This window comes from Sorex fumeus, unplaced genomic scaffold, assembly GCF_029834395.1.
Source record: "Sorex fumeus unplaced genomic scaffold, SorFum_2.1 ptg000063l, whole genome shotgun sequence".
In the NCBI taxonomy this organism is placed as follows: Eukaryota; Metazoa; Chordata; class Mammalia; order Eulipotyphla; family Soricidae; genus Sorex; species Sorex fumeus.
The window spans coordinates 26,839,051-26,858,950 of NW_026606120.1; the positions used below are offsets into that span (position 1 = coordinate 26,839,051).

Below are 19,900 nucleotides of genomic sequence, written 5' to 3' on the forward strand. Positions count from 1 at the left end.
ACCTGGGGCTCTGTGGAATATTAAGGAAAGGAGCTCTTCCCTAGGTGTCTTTTACTCTGGAGCCTGTTTTCTATCCCCTTCAGTCAGCATCTTTACTTCATCTTACACATACCAGAACACTGCCGTGGAGACACTCAGTAGTTTGGCACAGATGAACAATTGGTTCCTCACAAATGGATTCTTATTCTTAGACATCTGACCTAAGAGCCATTATTTTATTTATTTTTAGTGAGGCATTTATTTCATTGAGTTTTTTCACTATATCCCATCACTGTCTTCAGACCCTGAAGGTTTCATCAGATAAGTTGGCTGTAAATCTTTTTTTTTTAAATTATTTTCAGTGAAACACCATGAGGTACAGTTGTAGATTTACAATGTTTTGTGCTTGGGTTTTGATTATACAATGATCAAATACCCATCCCTCCACCAGTGCCCATTTTCCACCACCATGGATAATATCCCTCCCGCCCCCATCCCTCCCATCCCACCCTGCCTCTGTGGTAGGGCAATCCCCTGTGTTCTCTCTCTCCTTTTGGGTGTTGTGGTGTGCAAAAGAGGCTTTGAGTGGCAAACATGTTCAGTCCATAGTCTACTTTCAACATGCATCTCCCCTCCTGGGAGGATCCTCCAAACACCCTTTATTTGGTCCAAGAGCCATTATTAACCATCCTTAAACAATTGAGCGAAGATCACTCAGGAGAACAGTTTCTAGTTTTTTGAGGAAGGCCCATATTGTTTTCCAAAATGGTTGGACCAGTTGGCATTCCCACCCACTATGAAGGAATGTACTTTTCTCCTGACATCTATGCCAGCAATAATTGCTCTTGCTCTTTCTGATGTGTGCCAGTTTTTGTGGTGTGAGATGACATCTCATTGTTGCTTTGATTTGCATCTCCCCGAATAGTAGAGATGTAGAGCATTTTTTCATGTGTCTTCTGGCCATTTGTATTTCTTCTTTCAGGAAGTTTCTGTTCATTTCTTCTTACCATTGTTTGAGAGCATTGTATGTTTTGTTCTTGTAAAGTTCAACCAGTGCCTTTGATATAGATATTAACAACCCATATCAGATGAGTATTGGATAAATAATTTTTCTCAGTCTGTGGGCTGTCTTTATATCTTTATAACCAGCTATTTGTATCAATTGCTTAGAAGATAAGTGAGTTTGTCCTCCTAGTGCAAATAAACATGAGGAAGTATTGACTCTGGTTTTCTAATTTCATTACTACTAAATGAAGTACTATTTTGTGAACACCTTTATGTTTCTGGATATTAAAACTGTGAGATGAGACAAGAGATTTTGGAGTTAAAGTACATCAAAATAACCCTAAATTTGTTTTGAATATACGTTCCATAAAGTTCATAGAACTTAGATACTTTATAATTTTTCATAAATTTCAAAAGAGAAATCATACTGAAGGATTCCTTCTTTTTTGTTTATTTTTCAGAGCATAATGTAACAGGTCATTGAATGGGGCAAATTTTCTTACATTTTGTGTAATTAACTCTAAAAACTTTTAGCTCTAATTCTAATATGTTTCAGCTTCAAGATGCATTGATGATCTGGGAAAATCAGTTAAATAGTTGATGAAGAATCAGTGATGTCAAATTTCAAAAGAAAAATGAGGCTTTAAAGGAAGAATCTTGGGCCCATTTCCTAAAATACTTTGAGTAGAATGATCTTGCTTAAATATTTTGGGAATTAAAAACATACAGCAAGGTAGCAACAAAGGTGCAAATTTAATGGGAGAACTGATTCTCACAATCGAGTTGGGGGGAGGGTTTGATGGGGAGGAGTGTTGGGGTTCTTAGGATGGGGGTACGGTTATAATGGATGTGATATTTGAATTATGGACACAAGAAGCCGTTAATAGTATTGTAAACCACAGAATCAATAAATGAAAAAAAGCTAAATAAAATAAGATGTTGGGAACAGAAATAGCTGGTTGATATTCTGGCTACTGCAAAACAACCTTTACACTATAGCAGATTCTCCAGTGGAAGGAAAAATGGAAAGGGAGCTGGTTGAAATGTTTGTATACAAAGAAGACTGCTGTTGTTTATAGACAGTTGTGACTTTCTGCCCATCTTAGAAACAAGTCATTGTTTTACTGGTGTAATGTGGTGGTAATGTTTGCTAGAATGGAGAAGAGTGGATATTTGGGGGGTGTTAATTTGCTAATAGGTAGCTATAAAACAAATCACTGTCACTGTCCTATAAAACAAATATATCTTTAAATTCATCTCTAATTTTTACATAAAAGCAAAGGCAAAAGCACAGACTAAACAATTCAGTAAACACTACTAAAGAAACATTTTCCAGGGTGAGTGGGGTGGAGAGTCTAGAAAATTCATTCTGTGTGTGTTGGTGTTTTTCCTGTGTTTGTATGTCTTCTCATTTTTATATGTAATCACTGTCCTCCCGTTGTTCATCAATTTGCTTGAGCGGGCCCAGTAACGTCTCCACTGGAGACTTTGTTGTTACTGTGTTTGGCATATCAAATACATCATGGGTAGCTTGCCAGGCTCTGCCCTGCGAGCGAGATACTCTCGGTAGCTTGCCGGGCTCTCTGAGAGGGGCGGAGGAATCGAACTCGGGTTGGCCATGTTGGCTGCGTGCAAGGAAAACGCCCTACCGCTGTGCTATTGCTTTTATATGTAATGATGAAATTTAATTCAATTAAACCTTTGTCGATTAAATCATTAAATACTTATGTATCTATAAATAAAGTATATATATTATCCTTTTTATTTGCTTTCCCCCTAGTTGTTTCTAATTTTAAAAATTATGAGACAGAAGCCATGTATTTTCTATAAAAACTCAGTGTCATTTTGGACCTCTCTAGCATGGAGTCAGATTACTATAATTAAGTAAACACACCTCTGTATTTTGAGGCAGGTGATGTTGGTGTTTCTGCAAAGTGTCCCCTAAATACTGGTGATATGAGATCATCTGAATATCAGAGGTAAACATTATGTTTCATGACCAGAGACATAGGATCTAATCCTGACTCTGTTGAATAATATCTCTTCTACCTTCAAGGAGTCTTTCTACTTTTATTTTGGCTTTACGTTTTTAAGTTATGAATTTTGAACTAGAAAATTACTCAGATTTCTTCTAGCTCTCAAATTCTCTGATGTAAAATTCTTACCATAGAGCCACCAATGTGCTAAATGCCTAAGATGGAGAAGTTCCTTGTGAGTACTTTATATATCCTGGATATCTAACCCTAATCTGATGTGTCATGCAATTTGCCACAACATGGAACTGGAAGATAATCATAAGCCAGAAGAAGAAAGACAAACACAGGATGATATCACTTGTCTGTGAAATGGACTTATCTGTGAATAGGCATCAGGGCTTTTTTACACCAATGGTATGGGGGAGGGGTATAGCCAGATTTCCAAAACACAGATTCATTAAAACTGAAGACATATGCTCGCTTCGGTAGCACATATAGTAAATTTGGAACGATACAGAGACGATTAGCATGGCCCCTGCACAAAGATGATGTGCAAATTCATAAAGCATTCCATATTTAAAAAAAAACTAAAGACATGATACCTAAGCAGTAACCAGTGAAACTTTGCAATATTCCTGTCATGCTGACAACTGACAGGTAGGGGTAAAGTGGGGGTTGGGATGGGGAGGGAATATGGGAGCACTGGTGGAGGGACTGCTATTGAATTAGTGTGCCTAAAACACTACTATCAGTAAATTTGTAAATCATGATGCTTTAGTAAGAATATTTATACAAATAAAGAAAAAACAAAAAATAGTCATTTTAAATGTGAAAAAAACCCTAAGATAATATAAAGAAAGAGGAGGAAAAGATGGAGAGCGTCCATATGGTTGCATTGACTTGCTTTGGAATCAGAGAATGGGTTTAGGAGATGAGCACCTTTCTAATAGCAGCTTTTGAAGGTAGACGTTTTATAGCCCATTTAATGTAGCACTGAAATTTAAAATAGTCTTCAAATAGAAAAATCTTCACTTAATAATCACTTAACTTCAACAGAATCAAAGGCCTTCTTTAAATCAATGAACGTTAAACAGAGCGGCATCTTGAACTCCTGAGAAACCTCAATGAGCTTGGTTATCGTGTGGATATATTCGATGGTGCTGAATCCTTTGCGGAACCCGGCTTGCTCGCATGGTTGTTCTTCATCTAGTGTTCTGCCAATCCTATTTAGGATGACTCGAGTGAACAACTTGTAGATGACAGACAATAGGCAGATCGGGCGATAGTTGCCAATGTCATGGATGTCTCCCTTCTTGAACAGTAGAACGGTCCTGTTGGTTTTCCATTGGGACGGAACCTTGCATTCAGACAGGTAGCGTGTGAAGAGCCAAGCCAGTGTATTGATGAGTACTGACGGCAGGTTCTTCAGGTATTCAGGTCTGACCTTGTCTGGGCCGGGTGCTGTTTGTTTCTTTACCAACGAAATGGCGTGTTGGATTTCGGAAGGGAGAACGTTGGGAATGGCATATCCATCCTGTGGAATTTGGTATGTCGGCAAGTGGACATGGCTATCGAAGAGATTTGAGTAGAAGTCATGGATAATCTTCTCCATTGCCGTTCTGGAGGATGTGATGGATCCATCAGGACGTCGGAGGGCAGTCATCTTGGTCTTATAGTTGGCGAAGGACAGGCGGGCGTTACGAATACTTTTCCCGGCTTCTGCCGCATCTACCAGTACTTCTGCTCTTCTCTCTTTGAGGTCTTCCTTGATCGCATCTCTGCACTGCTTTGCAAGCTCGGACGTTAGCTTGCGGTTGCCTGAGGCATGCGCCAAACCACGCTGGCGAATTAGCTCAAGAGTTTTCGAAGATAGGTGACGTTTTGTGGCTATCTCTCTCTTGGCGTTCCTCGCACATTCATGGAGGTGCTGAACCAGTCGATCGTATTCCTCGTCAATGTTGTCAACAATGGCATCTTCCCATGTTGCCGCAATAGTACCAAAGAGTTCCCAGTTGGTGGTCATTCTGGGAGTTCTCTTTTTGAACTTTGCAGCCCTTTCTCCCCGCTCTGTGAAGTAGAATTTTGCACGAAGGAGATGGTGGTCCGATCCCGTTCGAAATTTTGGGACAACAGCGACATCAGTCAGGCAAAACCGTCGATTGAATATGATGTGGTCTATTTCGTTGTGGAATCGTCCACCGGGAGACTCCCATGTCCATCGTTTAGATTCTGCCTTCTGGAACTGTGAGTTACCATGAATGGTCTTGGTCGACATGATGAACTCAGACAGTCTCTCACCCTGTTCATTCCATTCTAGGCCATGGGTCCCAATGTGAAGTTCTTCAGCTGATCTTTTCGGTCCTATCTTGCCATTAAAATCACCCACAATGATCTTGTAGAAGGTGTGGTCTTTTTTATAGAACTTCTTCAGCTCCATGTAGAACTTCTCGATTTCTCTTTCATCATAATGAGATGTTGGTGCGTAAACAACGAAGATAGAAACTGCAGGCAGTGAGCCACATCTATTCAAATGTAAACGTCCGATTCGGGTTTTTAGGCATTCGAATGAATCTATGCTCTTGGCCAAGTTTGTGTTGACAAGGACACCAACACCTCCAACTCCTCTTTTATCACATGTTCCGAGGAACAATTCTTCTCCAGTGTCGAAAACGGCATGGTGAGATTCGTGCCTTCTTGTCTCGGTCAGACCAATGATGTCGTACTTGATCATTCGCGCTTGTACCATCAGGTCCTCGATGGATGCATCTGATGCTAGCGTACGTGCATTGAAAGTACAGACGATCATTTTTGTCTTCCTTCGTTGTGGCAGCCTAGGTCGGCCTTGAGATTTTGTCGGCCTCTCCTTTCTCATCCTTCTCAGTGCTGCCATGTCGGTGAAGCCTGCAGGGTCAGGTGAATGAGACCAGTTGTAGTTACTGGTTTTGGCATATCGAATACACAACGGATAGCTTGCCAGGCTCTTCCGTGTGGGCGGAATACTCTCAGTAGCTTGCCAGTCTTTCCGAGAGGGATAGAGGCTTTTGGGGCGACCTCAAATCTTGATGAAGATTATTGATCCACCCTCTGAGAAGAGGTTGTCACTTTCCTGAGGAGAAATTGTCATTTTCCAGGTTAAGTGTTAGCAAAATCTTTAACAAAGGACAGTTCTGCATTTTGATTAAGTGGAGCACCTGCTGCTTATTGTCAAGTGGGGTAACAATGTGAAGATGATCTTCTACCTATACTTATCATTTTTTTTTCTCCAAGGGCTTTCCAGGAAACTCAAATGCAGACAGCATGGTGCAATACAGACTCCATTCTCCCTTTCAAGCCAGATTTCTGCGCTTCCTTCCTGTGGCCTGGAACCCTAAGGGCAGGATCGGGATACGGATTGAAGTATACGGATGTGCATACAGTGAGTGATGGCTATGCCCAAATGGCTATGTTACCATGCTAACTCCATGTTAGCAGGATATTGTTCACTGAGATCATGGTCACGGTCCTTCCGTTGTTCATCGATTTGCTCGAGCAGGCCCAGTAACGTCTCCTTCGTGAAACTTGTTGTTACTGTGTTTGGCATATCGAATACGTCACGGGTAGGTAGCCAGGCTTTCCCAGGTGGACTAGATCCCTCTGTAGCTTGCGGGCTCTCCGAGAGGGGCCGAGGAATTGAACTCGGGTCGGCCATGTTGGCTGCCTACAAGACAAATGCCCTTACCTACTGTGCTATCGCTCCAGCCCAGCAGGACATTACAAAAACCAAACTGAAAACCCTTGTTGATCTATGTCCTTTGATTATCATAGTTGATTATTTATTTTAACTTGGATCACATGAAATATTCATTCACAAAGCTGCTCATGATCGGGTTTCAGTCACAACATGTTCCAGCACCCATCCCTCCATCAGTGTACATTTTCTACCACCAATGTCTCCAGTTTCCCTCCTGTCACCCCCACCCCTGCACCCAGCCTGCATCTATGGCAAGCATTTTCTTCTTCTTCCTCTTTCTTCTTCTTCCTTTCTTCCTCTTTACCCCCCTCATTCTCCTCCTCCCCCTTATCCTCCCCCCTCTTCCTTCCTCTTCTTCTTCCTTCTTTTCTTCTTCTTTCTTCCTCTCTTCCTCTCTTTTGAGAATTATGCTTTATAATGTAGATACTAAAAACAGTACATCATGTTTTTTTTCTTTACCCACTGCTCCATAATTGATCTTTTCAGCCTTTTAAATATCTGTGTGTGTAGAACTGGACTGAATGGATATCTTTGATAATACACCTGTTCCTTCAGAGTTGAGTTCAGATACCTAGTCAGAAGTTTAGAGACATAGATGTCTAAAGTTTCCCAGAGTGCATGTTCATAAAATTAACAAAGTTCAAATTGACAACAGAAGTTAACTTAAAAGCTGCTTGATATTTTCTGACACTGTAAGGACACTTGTGGGAGTGGGTGTCGCAGGCCCAGATACCCATGTGATATGTGGACCCCACAGTGTCTACATTCTATTTACACCCCCTCATTACATGCTTTCTGTACAGCCATATAACTTAATTTACTCTAAACTTTAGAACATCATCTCTATATTCTACCTGCTGATTTCCACTGATAATAAAAAAAATAAAGCTAGGAAAGTCACGAACATTGGAGTATTTGACAAAATCTATCCTCAAGTTGCTATTTTGAAGATACAAAATATACTGTTATTTCTTAAGTTAGTAGAAATCACACTATTTTTAAAGAAATATCTTTAGAAAACTGAAAAAATGTAGACTAACTTGGATCATAATAAGATTGGGTTTTTTTCCCTTTAGGTTTGGATAATAACAGGCAATACTCAAGACTTACTCCTGGCTGTGTGTGAGGGATAAGTCTTGTTGAGCTTTCTAGACCATATGTGGTGCCAGAGATTGAACCTGGATTTGCTGCATGCAAGGCAAATGCCTTATCTGCTGTATTATTGCTCCAGCCTCAGGGAACAACTTTTCATTTTAGGTTCAGGTCAGGTTGATCATTCACACTTCCTCATACCTTATTCTGTATCCGAGTCAAGCATTAGTTTGGCATAAGTATGTAATTATAATATCTACCACATGTAGAATTCATAATGTGTCACATACTAACTACCACACTCCTACAGACATTTTCACTTGAATACCACACCAACCAAATGAGTTTAGTATAGTGATAATTGCACTGCTTTAGAGATCAAAGAAAACTGGACCTTGGGAAAATGAAGATGTTTTCTGACTGTCTAGAGGATACCTAGGTATTAGAATAAAGGAAAGAAGGAAGGAAGGCAGAAAGACACGAAGGGAGAGATGGAGGGAGGGAGGGAGGGAGGGAGGGAGGGAGGGAAGGAGGGAGGGAGGGAGGGAGGGAGGGATAGAGGAGGGGGGAGGGAGGGAGGGAGGGAGGGAGAGAAGGAGTAAAGGAACTTTACCAGAATTATACTTTCAAAGTAAAATATTTGGGTAGTGTAGTAGAAAGGAGGGAGTATACTCATCAGAAGAAATTAAGGTTTTATTATTGCAGGGACAGGCTTTGTGGGTATAGTGAGTTATTGAAAATGCTAAAATTATCACTTTGGTTATCCATAGATAATGTGATTTCTGAAGGTGAGGTTAGCACAAGCAACTTCATTATAGATATGAGAGTAATTCTAAACCTTCCCAATCCCCAAAGTTTCACTGTTTACCAAACTTTGTCTATATTTTGGTGTTTCTATTTCCATGGGCTGTTAAACTGGGGAAGGTGTTGTGTTTGCATCCATATTTTTTCCTGCTTTGCATTAGTCAGTTTTTTCCACCCTTTTGTTTCTTGGATCTCTTAAATGAGCTCAGACTTCCATAGCTAGGACACCTGAAATTTAGAGATTCCCTTTGATCCCCTGAAATTAGCATCTCCTTCCATATTCTGCAAACAACTTCAGGGGTACTGACTTCAAACCTCAAAAAGCTCATTGATGGGGGTTTGCCATTGACTTGATATTACTTTGGCAGAATGTATTAGCTAGTTCCTTGGTTTAGATAGCATAAGGAAGATTAAAGCTGAGTGTCTGAAATCCAGATTTTCCTGTTTGCTTTGCTTTGGAGCTGTGGTGCTAGCTGTCATTCAGTAAACATGAGCAGTTAGAGACAATGTTCTCTTTCTCTCTCTGTCTCTGTCTCTGTCTTTCTGTCTGTCTGTCTCTCTGTCTCTGTGTGTGTCAGACAGATAACAAATCACCAGGGCTTCACAGTTTACTTTTTTGATGAGTGTGTAATGTGTACATTTCTCTTTTAAAGTAATAATGGATTTTATCTTTGTCATTTGTTTTTTCACTGAACACTTTATGTTGAGAAGAGCATCAGTGGCTTATCTTAACAGGCAGTATCTCTTGCTTTCAGTGCTTTTTCAGTTGCTTTTTTTTTCACTTGTCCACAATTACATTACTATTCCTATAAACATTCCATTTTCTTTTTTGGTGTTTGAACCACAGTCAGTAATGCTCAAGGGTTACTCCTGGTTCTGTACTCAAGACTTAACTCCTCATGGTTCTCAGGGGACTATATGGGATGCCGAGATTGAAGCTGGGTCAGCTGCGAACAAGGAAAATGCCCTAACTGCTGTACTACCGATAGCTCAAAGCTTAAACATTTTCTTGCCTTCCTGAAATGGCATATGCACTCTGTCCTTCGATGATGATGATGATGATGGTGATAATGGTGATGATGATGTGTGTATATGCAGCAAGTAGGCAAGTAGAGAGAGGGGGTGTAACCAGGGTTACACCAGTCTGCAGGCAAGGTCCTGGGTCTGCTGTGGGGCTCTCCTTGTCTGTGTCTTATTGACTTTTCTGGATCATGTTAGCCATCTGAGCCACTTTCCTTTTCCTCCCTTGCTGCCTCCCAGCATTTCTATCCACCTGATGTCCACATTCCTTTCAGACCTGCTCTAGGCCTTGCCTTTCACTCAAGGCAAGTGCAAGGCATGTGCAAGGCAAGCCACACGTTGGGCAAGTGCCCTTTCCTCTGTGTTATGACTCTAAAACTCTAAAAACTCTAAAATAATATGAAAATTATCCCACTCCTTTTTTAATATATAGTAGATATTGTTCAGTGCAGTTTTATCTAACATCTAGTAAATTCATTATGTAATTACTCCCTGATTTATTCTTAATCACCTGCCTGGTGCGTGGGGCTCACCTAGAGTTGCGCCTGGTATTTCCCAGGGGACCATGTGGTGCCCCAAAATAAACTGGGGTTGGCCTCATGCAAGGCGCATGTCTTCACCCTGTATAATTTCTTTCCCAGTGATGTTATTTTTTAAAAAGGAAAAACAAGCAAACAAGTTCATAAATTAGCACCACTAGGTATTTCACTGAAGTAAATACTGAAAGACATAGTACACACCCTATATAATGTAGGTGAACAAGCAAAATCAAATTGTACTATAAGTCACGTATACTGATAGCTTCAATGCATCAAAAATTTTGTTTTAAAATACTATAATTTACTGAGGCCCAAACAATAGCACAGCAGGTAGGGTGCTTACCTTGCATGAGGCTGACCCAGGTTCAATTCCCGGGATGCGTATGATCCCCCAACCCTTCCAGATGTGATCCTTGAGTTCAGAGCCAGGAGTAAACCCTGAGTACTGCTAGTTGTGACCCAAAATAAAACCTCTACCACCTTTTATTCTCCCTTTGCTACACTCCAAGTCATCCTCCTCCCCAGAGATTTTAAGGGCCAAGAAATTTGTTCATGGCATATTTTTTTTTGTTTTCTTCTACTGGTTGTCTTTAGAGTTAGTGGATATTAAAATATTCAACTTTATATCTTTCTTCAGTTTTCTTTTTTTCTTTTTAAGGGACTCAATTGCAAATACCATATATCAGATGAAATATGTATACATACAAACGTATATATATGTATTTGTGTATTTTACTCCTTGACTTTGTTTATTTCACAATTCTTCACAGTCCTGTTTCTGTTCTTGTATTATTATTTTTCCTCTTGGTTACAGTTTAATATATTGCTATTAATTTTCAAATTCATTGATCTCCTCTGGCATTCTTTGCATTTTGTATTTTTCTTCAAGGATATTGTAGGGTTTTTTTGGCATCTTTCTTGAGTCTGCTTAACTTTTGGAAATATAAAAAGGTTATAGTGTTCATCATCATTGTCTTTGTTTTTCTAACATGCATCAGTTCTATGTGAATTTTTACTGATTTTTTTTGTCATCACTGCGGGTCATTCTTTTCAGTTTCCATGTATGCTTGTAAATATTGGTTAAAGATAAGACTTTTACTTTTGTTTTGTTTAATGTTTTTGCATTGTAATATTTTTGAACTTCATTCAAATATATATTTGGATGGTGTCTTAGAATGTTAAGAATTTGATCCTCATGTCTTGAGGAACCAGTTGGGATGAGAGATTTGTGCAGAAAGTAGATAAAGGACCAAACATGATAACCTCTCAGTGTCTGTATTGCAAACCATAATGCCCAGAAGTAGAGAGACATTATGGGGAATATTGTCTGCCATGGAGGCAGGGGAAGGGTGAGAAAGGGGGAGCATACCAGGGATATTGCTGGCGGGGAATGTGCGCTGGTGGAGGGATGGGTGTTTGATCATATTGTGATTGTAAGCAAACATGAAAGCTTGTAACTATCTCACGCTGATTCAATAAAATTAAAAAAAAAGAATTTGATCCCCTTAAGTGTTTCTTTTAAAAAGTTGTTATTCCCAGTCAGTTCAGTGTTTGGTCTAGAGTTAATTATTCCCCACTCCTCAGTAAGACCATCTTGAGCACTCCACCCAATTACATGGGTATTGAGATTTCTGGGTGAGTAATAGAACGGCTACTAGTCCTTGTGTGTGTCAATCCTGTTTCCCATTCACATGTCAGTGGTTCTTTGCCCAGCCCCAAGGCATGCACTGATCCATGCTTTTCTGAAAGCTTTAGAAATGTTGCTTCTCAGTCACTTGCATTCTCTGCCTCTCTCTTCTCTGTACTCTGCTGATGCATTCCAGGTGCTTTAGTCTCTCAGCAGACTCAACTCTGTCTCATGTGCACTAGGAGTCTGTTGGGCTCTGCCTGATGTCTTCCTTTTTCTCTCTCACCTGGAGCCTCTCCAAGCTTAAGCCCTGGTAACTGTAGTGCTTTGGTTTCGCTTATATTATAATTTTGTGTCTTTATCATTTTCTACAGCTTTTGTACCTGGGTAGAATGTTCCATAAAGTGTAATGTATGTGCTTTAGAGCACATATTCCTGCATTTTTCTCTGCCCACACTCCATCTTCTTTCAAGACATGCAATGCAAGCAACCACAGTCAGAAATACCTGAGGGTCATTATGGGTTTTATTTTGAATGAACTGCGAAAACAAATATTATAACCATTTGGGGAGAAATCAAAGTCCTTTCCCTTAAAAATAAAACACAAAGTTTGCCCACTCTCACCATTTATTATTCAAATTAGTATTGGAAACACTTGCCATAGCAATTAGGTAAGGAAATATATCTTTTTAAAAAAATTTTAGATAGAAAAGGAAAAAGTCAAACTTCCATTCTTTGCAGATGTCATAATTTTTATTTAAAAAACTTAAAATTTACAAAAAAGTTAAATTTAATCTACAAAAAAACTTTAAATTTAAATCTACGTAAAACAATTGTATATTTTTCTACAAATGCTCCTGGAAACAATTGATATGTATGCTAAAGTGACAGGCTACAAAATTAACATGCAAAAGTCCATGACTTTCTATATGAAAATAATAAAATTTAACACAAAGGTATTAAAAAGCATCCCGTTTATGATTGTGTCATAGATTTTCAATGAATTTAGGGAAGGGTTTTAGGTCACACCTGGGGGATCCAAGGTGCTCTGTGCTCGGGAAAGATTGAATATGGGTTTATTGCAAGTGAGGCAAGTACTTAACTTCTGTACTATCTCTCTAGCCCTTGAATTAATTTTTTAGTAATTGTGCATTCAGAAATCTTTTACTGTTGCCAGTTTTTTATTATCCCCACGTTCAGTTACATGATTCCCTATGGGATTGCAACCACAGTTAATAAAATTACATTTCAGAGCAGCAGTTTTCAAAATATATTTATAAAATTTTATTAATTAGAGAATGTATGATAACAGCAAATTCCCAGGCCCATCATCAGATACATCCAGTCAGAGATTTTGGGATGGTCTCAGCACTTTGCATTAACACACCAGCATATCTAATTCAAAGAAAAGTGACATTATTATTACAAAGATAGAGGGGACTAGAGAGATAATACAGTCATTAAGGTACTTTACTTGCCTGGAGCCCACCTGGTTTGGTCCTTGGCACTGTGTATGGTCTAAGCACCTCCAGGAGTAATCCCTGAGCATGCTGGATGATGGTGCCTAATTACCTCCCCAAACAAACAAACAATAGGACCAACAGAAAATCTTATGACAAATATTATCTGATCAAAATTATTCTGGGCTGTTTTCCACAATGGGATCAAAAGCATGAAGCAATTGCCAGAGTACAGCTCCACTTTAAGGACAGTGCTGCCCGACCTCACCCAACTCTGCAGGCTGACCAAGACCTGCCAGCCAGGGTTAGGAAGGCACAGCTACAGTGGAGAAAGTGTGAGTGTGAAAGCATGGAGCACCCTGCAACCTCTTCCTACAAGTGGACTGAGCAAATTCACTCCCCCTCTCCCCATTACACTGACCAGCAGAACAAAATGTGCAAGTTTTAGATGGATTTAGACTGAATCCTGAATTCACTCACCCAAGTCTCATTGTCCCCCAGGATAGAACTGTTGTCTGTTGTCAAGAGAGCATACAGCTCTGGTTTGCTCCCCTTCCAACACACCCACATCTCATGTTGCTGTAAAGGTGCTGAGGGATTTTGTGGTGGCAGATACTTCTGGCAGAGAAATCAGTGGCATGGGTGTGTGGTCTTTGGCATATGTGAGGACTTCTCCAGAAACGGTCCCATAACACCATCCCTAAAGATGGCTTCTGGGAACTAATTCTAATGAGTAGTCATAGTCTTAACCCACTTATACAGATTTTCCTTGACATTATCCTGAAGTTGGGAGAAGTTTCTTTTACAATATAGGTAACTGATCTCGCTTTTGAATAATCACAGACATGTTTACTAGTAGTGCCTGCCCTACTTCAACGTTGGATTCTCTTTTAGGACATTTACCCTGAGTGTTGTGAGAGATGTATGCCAAACGCCTTGTTAACATTCTGATTTCCTGTGTAACTAAGAGCTGACAATAAAGTAGGAGGACTCTTTAAAAGAGTTATTTATAAAACTAAAATTCCTTATCCACTAAAAAAAGTTTGTTACTTTTGCCTTTCAGCAATGTACATGGAGGAAAATGATATTGTCTAAATGTAATAGCTTTAAAATTTATTCTGGCTTCATCAATTTTTTGTCTTCAAACTTCTCAATTTTTTAAGGGGTAGCTACATGAAATGGTTGATTTATTTGATCTATTATTATTGTTATTATTATTATTTGGTTTGAGAATAACAACTAGCTATGGTCAAGGCTTACTCCTGACTATGGACTCAGGGATCACTCCAGTCAATGCTCTGGGGACCATATGAAGTGCCAAGAGTTGAATCTGGGATGTCTGCTTGCAATGTAAGGTCTCCATCTGCTGTACTGTCTCTTTACTATACACTTGAGTTTTAAACATAAAGGGATTACTTTAAATCGTTTAGTTAAACTTAATGAGATGCATATCAAGTATATATTAGCCGCACTTTGTTTGGGGGGGGGGTTGTGGAAGTGCCTCTCATGGCAGTTGTCAAGGCTTACTCCTGGCTCAGTGCTTAGGCTTACTCCTGGATTGATGCTCAGAGATCATGCCTCGTAGATCTCATAGAATCAGATGGGGTACTAGGGATTGACCTGGGTCAGACACATGTAAGATTAATGCCCTGTCCCCTGGATTGTCTCTCTGTTCTTAAACTACAGATTTTTATAAAAGTTAGATTGAAAGATATCAGTTTCATCTTTTCTTATACTTTCATTTATTACACGAGTGTATTTTTATGACTTTTTAGTTGTGAAATATGAGAGTGGGGATGATATTAATTCTTCTATATATATTGCTATATATTAAAACCAGTTTAATACTAGTTTGACTGAGGTTGTTTTTATATTAGTGATGAAACTTTTAAATATAAATTGAATGCAAGCGACCCTGTCAGAAAGATAAGACACTGTCAGAAAGTAGAGAAGAAATTGTCACGTCACAGTAATAAGACACCTAGTAGAATGACTTTCATGTTTTCTTGAAGTACTATGCAGAATAGATATGCTTTCTAGATGACTGAGGATCCTTTACTAAGAGCTCAGAGGAGTTTTGTAAATCTAATGTAAATTCCTATAACACTTATTCTTAGCAAAAGTATATGGGAGTGTTTGCTCTATAGGAATTAAAATCAAAACTACTGATTTAAAATTGAACTCATTTACATTGAATTTTAGTAATATCTTTTGTAAGTATGTAAAAAGTATAGCATTTCAGTGAAACAATATTCACTGACCATAAAATATAAGAAAAGACTTTCCTTGTGAGAGATTGTCTTCAACATCTTTCTCTAATCACTATGTTCACAGAATGAAAATAGACCAATGCAAACATATGGAATTTCTGAGAAGATGCCTTTTCGGAGAAATGTCAAAAGAGGCAAAGAATTGAGTCCAAGTATTGTTCTTTTTGGTGCACAGAGAAAATTGACAGTGTAGTTTTTTACTATGTTAAACAGACCAGAGATATTCTATTTGTGTGTTGACTTACACATTTCAACTAATTGATAAAATATATTATACTTCAGTAACATGTTAATGTTTTCTGTTGTAGGATCCGAGATGATTAACTTTGATGGGAGAAGTAACTTATTGTATACATTTAAGCAGAAATACATGAGCTCAACAAAAGATGTGATTTCTTTGAAATTTAAGAGCAGACAAAATGATGGGATTCTGTTGTACAGAGAAGGACAAAATGGCAAATATATCACACTTGAGTTAGTTAAAGGAAAACTTGTCTTATTTCTTAACTCAGGTAAATCTATGGGAAATACTTTGGGGAATTTAAATTAGTTAGATAAAATTTTATGTCTAATTTTTGACGACTAAATGATTAATTTATCCTAAAACCAGGACACTATTGAAAGTGGAAGAAATAACCTATAAACTAGTATTATGGTCCAAGGGTGTAAGCCAGGACTTTCTAGGTGCATGGATTATCCTATAACTGAGTGTGTATCTTTAAAAGGCAACAACAATGTATCTTGAATATGCTTTTATGAAAAAAGTTTTATAAACTTGATTATTCTATAAAATGATTATTTTATATGTTCAACATGCTATCTACCATTATTGTAAAGACAAGAAAAATGATATGAATCATAATTATAGGACAAATGAAATAGAATTACTCAAAATATGAAGAAAATTGGCTTCATGACTAGAATAGTTTCACCAGTTCACCAGTCCTTGGGACAGAAGGAAAGTGTAATTGTGAGAAGTGCTAAACCTCAATAGTATGAACAGGACGGAATTGTTCATTTACCATTTCTCTCTTTTTAGGAGATTCTAACTCACCTTCCTCTGATGTCCAGGAGGTCCTCACTCTGGGCAGCCTGCTAGATGATCAGCACTGGCATTGTGTCCTTATTGAGCTCCTCCGGACTCATGTCAACTTCACTGTGGACAGACACACACATCACTTCCAGGCTAAAGGAGAGCCTGACTATTTGGATCTTGATTATGAGGTGTGAAAATCACTTTCTAATATATTGGATGTACCTTTTAAATGTAAATATCAGGATTTATAAGAATATTAACATTTATTCTTTAAACATTCAATCTTATGGCACCATGCTCTTCACCACAGGTTCAGTATTCTCTCTACTTTCCCTTTTTACCTTCTAGAGATGGTGATGGATAGCGAAGAGATTTACTGTGATCATCTGATCATTTCTTATCATATGTCACCATTAAATCATGGTGTTAACCTGAGAATAATTTAATGTGATATTTCAATTATGCCTTAATAAAATACATAATTACCTGCTAGAGAATGTACCACTGTGTACAGAAAGTTTTTTTATTCTATGACTAATATAATAGTTGAGACTAATATAATGTGAGATGTCTGTTATTCCTTAATAAAATACATTATTACCTATTAGAAAATGTACCACTGTGTACAGAAAAAGTGTTTCTTACGAGTTGGGAATCACAGTGAAATATTTCTTGTGGTTGATGATACACAAGAATGTAGGGAATACATTTCTATGCTATTGTGATGGATTGTCCCTTACTATTGTTACTCTCACATGGGATTAAGTGATCATTACATCTAGGGAATAAGTAGATGAAACACTTTCGATATGACATCAACATTTTACAACGTTTGGAACTTTTTTTCATATTACATCCAGTTTTGGGCTGGAGCGATAGCACAGCGGTAGGGTGTTTGCCTTGCATGCAGCCAACATGGCTTACCCGAGATTAATTCCTCCGCCCCTCTCGGAGAGCCCGGCAAGCTACCGAGAGTATCTTGCCCACACGGCAGAGCCTGGCAAGCTCCCCAAGACGTATTCAATACGCCAAACACAGTAACAACAAAATCTCCAATGGAGACGTTACTGGGCCCGCTCGAGCAAATCGATGAACAATGGGAGGGCCTTTACTTTACTTTACTTTTTACTTTACTTTACTTCTAGTTTTAGGTTTTGAAGATACTTTGAGTTGTAGGGCAATCTTAAGAAGATTAGCAACAGAGATAATTTGGAGAAGTAATTCTTTTGTGCCAAAATTTGATTTCTTTTAAATAATGCACCCATTTAGTTCAAATAACTCTTAGGTTACCTGTTCCTAGATTATAAAACTGAGAAGGTTACGGAAGTAAAGAAAGCAAGGTACAGAAATAAGAAGAGGTGGACAGAAGGAAATAGGAGTCGGGGACTCCTTGGACATAGTGGTGGTGTGGAGCTCTGTTTTATCTATATATCTGAACCACAGAGTCAACAAGAACCAGTGAAAGTATGAGATACAAACTGCAACAATCAATTTTGCCTGTCAAAGTTGCAGGTTGAGTGTTGAAACAGAAACTGGGGACACTGGTGGGGAGAAATTAACATTTGTGAAATGATTGGTGTTGGAACACTGTATGTCTGAAACTCAACTATGTGTAACTTTGTAATTTAGTGTGACTTAATTTTAAAAAACATTATCTCATGCAATTTTTAAAGACCTAATGCGAATTTCAGTACATTGCCAAATCCACTCTTAAAATCAGCAATTCCACAATGCAGCTAACAATCTAGAACATTTCAAAAGTTATTTGGTATTAATGATTTCAGCATAATCATTAAATGTATATTATTCTAACTTAAATATTGGCAAAATCCAGTATTCTCAAATATGTCACTTGAAAGATTAATAAAGTAGGATGTAACTATGGTAGGTCACTTATTAGACTAATCCAGACTTATATGGAAATAAAGATAAATTATTATCCATCAATGAAAATTATAGTGCCATAGGAGAAGATAATTGTAAGAGTATTAAACATACTATTTAAATATGACAAATGGAGATATGTAAATCTGAATCATCTATAAATCTGATCATATACTTAACATGATCATTAATGCCAGATAAATTAGATGATTTTCCTGTTCCTCAGAAATATTTTAGGCAGATAAGAAACTCATTAAATAGTGTTATTTATGTCATTTTTCTTCTTTCTAAGATTAGCTTTGGAGGGGTCCCCGAGCATAGAAAATCAATGGTGTTACCACGTAAAAACTTTAATGGCTGTCTTGAAAATCTCTATTATAATGAAGTAGATGTCATTGAATTATCCAAGAGAAAAAGCCCACAAATCCTCATCATGGTAAGAAAAATCTATATATGAGTTCAAGAGAAAAGGAAACACAATTTTTTTTATTGATTTGCTTTTTAAAATATACTTCTTCTAGAAGCTGGGAAGGTACAAGTTATAAATAATTTTTTTGTTAATGTTTGGTTTCTGCTATGTATATAAAGACAAATTCATAATTTCATAACATTGTTAAATTATCATCATTGAAAGACAATAATGTAGTGTCTATTTTCTTTTTTTTTAGGTGAAGCACTTTTTGCTGTTTTATTTTACTTTTTTAAAAATTGAATCACTGTGAGATACAGTTACAAAGTTTTCATATTTGAGTTTCAGTCATACAATGATTGAACACCCATCCCTCCACTAGTGCACATTTTCGACCAGCAATGTCCTCAGTATCCCAAGCACACACATCCCAGACCTTCCCCTGCCTCTATGGCAGACAGTTTTCCCCATAATCTCTCTCTACTTTGGGGCATTATGGTTTTCAATATAGCTAATGAGAGGCTATCATGTTTGGTCCTTTATCCACTTTCAGTACACATCTCCCATCGCGTTCGATCTCTCCAACCACCATAGAATTAGTGATCCCTTCTCTATTCCGGCTACATTCTCCCCCATCTAATGAAGCAGGCTTCCAACTATGGAGCAATATTCATGACCCTAGTGTCCACTGTCCTTGGATATCAGATTCATATTCTGTTATTTTGTATTCCACAAATTAGTGCAGTCATTCTAAGCCTGTCTCTCTCTTTCTGACTCATTTCATTTAACATGATACTATCCATGACCATCCACATATAAGCACATTTCATGACTTCATTTCTCTTAACAGCTGCATAGTATTCCATTGTGTAGATGTACCAAAGTTTCTTTAACCTGTCATCTGTTCTCCTGCACTCAGGTTGTTTCCAGATCTGGCTATTATGAACATTGCTGCAATGAATATACATGTGCAGATGTCATTTCTACTGTGCTTTTTTGCACCCTCGAGATATATTCCCAGAAAGATGTTGAGGGGTCATATGGAAGCTCAATTTCTACTTTTTGAAGG

The 19,900-nt window shown here is 38.2% G+C and overlaps 1 non-coding gene and 1 pseudogene across 1 annotated transcript; both read left to right on the forward strand.

The window, feature by feature from the left end:
• Positions 1-19,900, forward strand: part of LOC130035596 (contactin-associated protein-like 3) — a 197,505-nt pseudogene that overhangs the window by 51,740 nt on the left and 125,865 nt on the right.
• On the forward strand, positions 3,434-3,540 carry LOC130036268 (U6 spliceosomal RNA). The gene has a single exon (XR_008794321.1). It is a non-coding gene; the product is annotated as a U6 spliceosomal RNA (small nuclear RNA).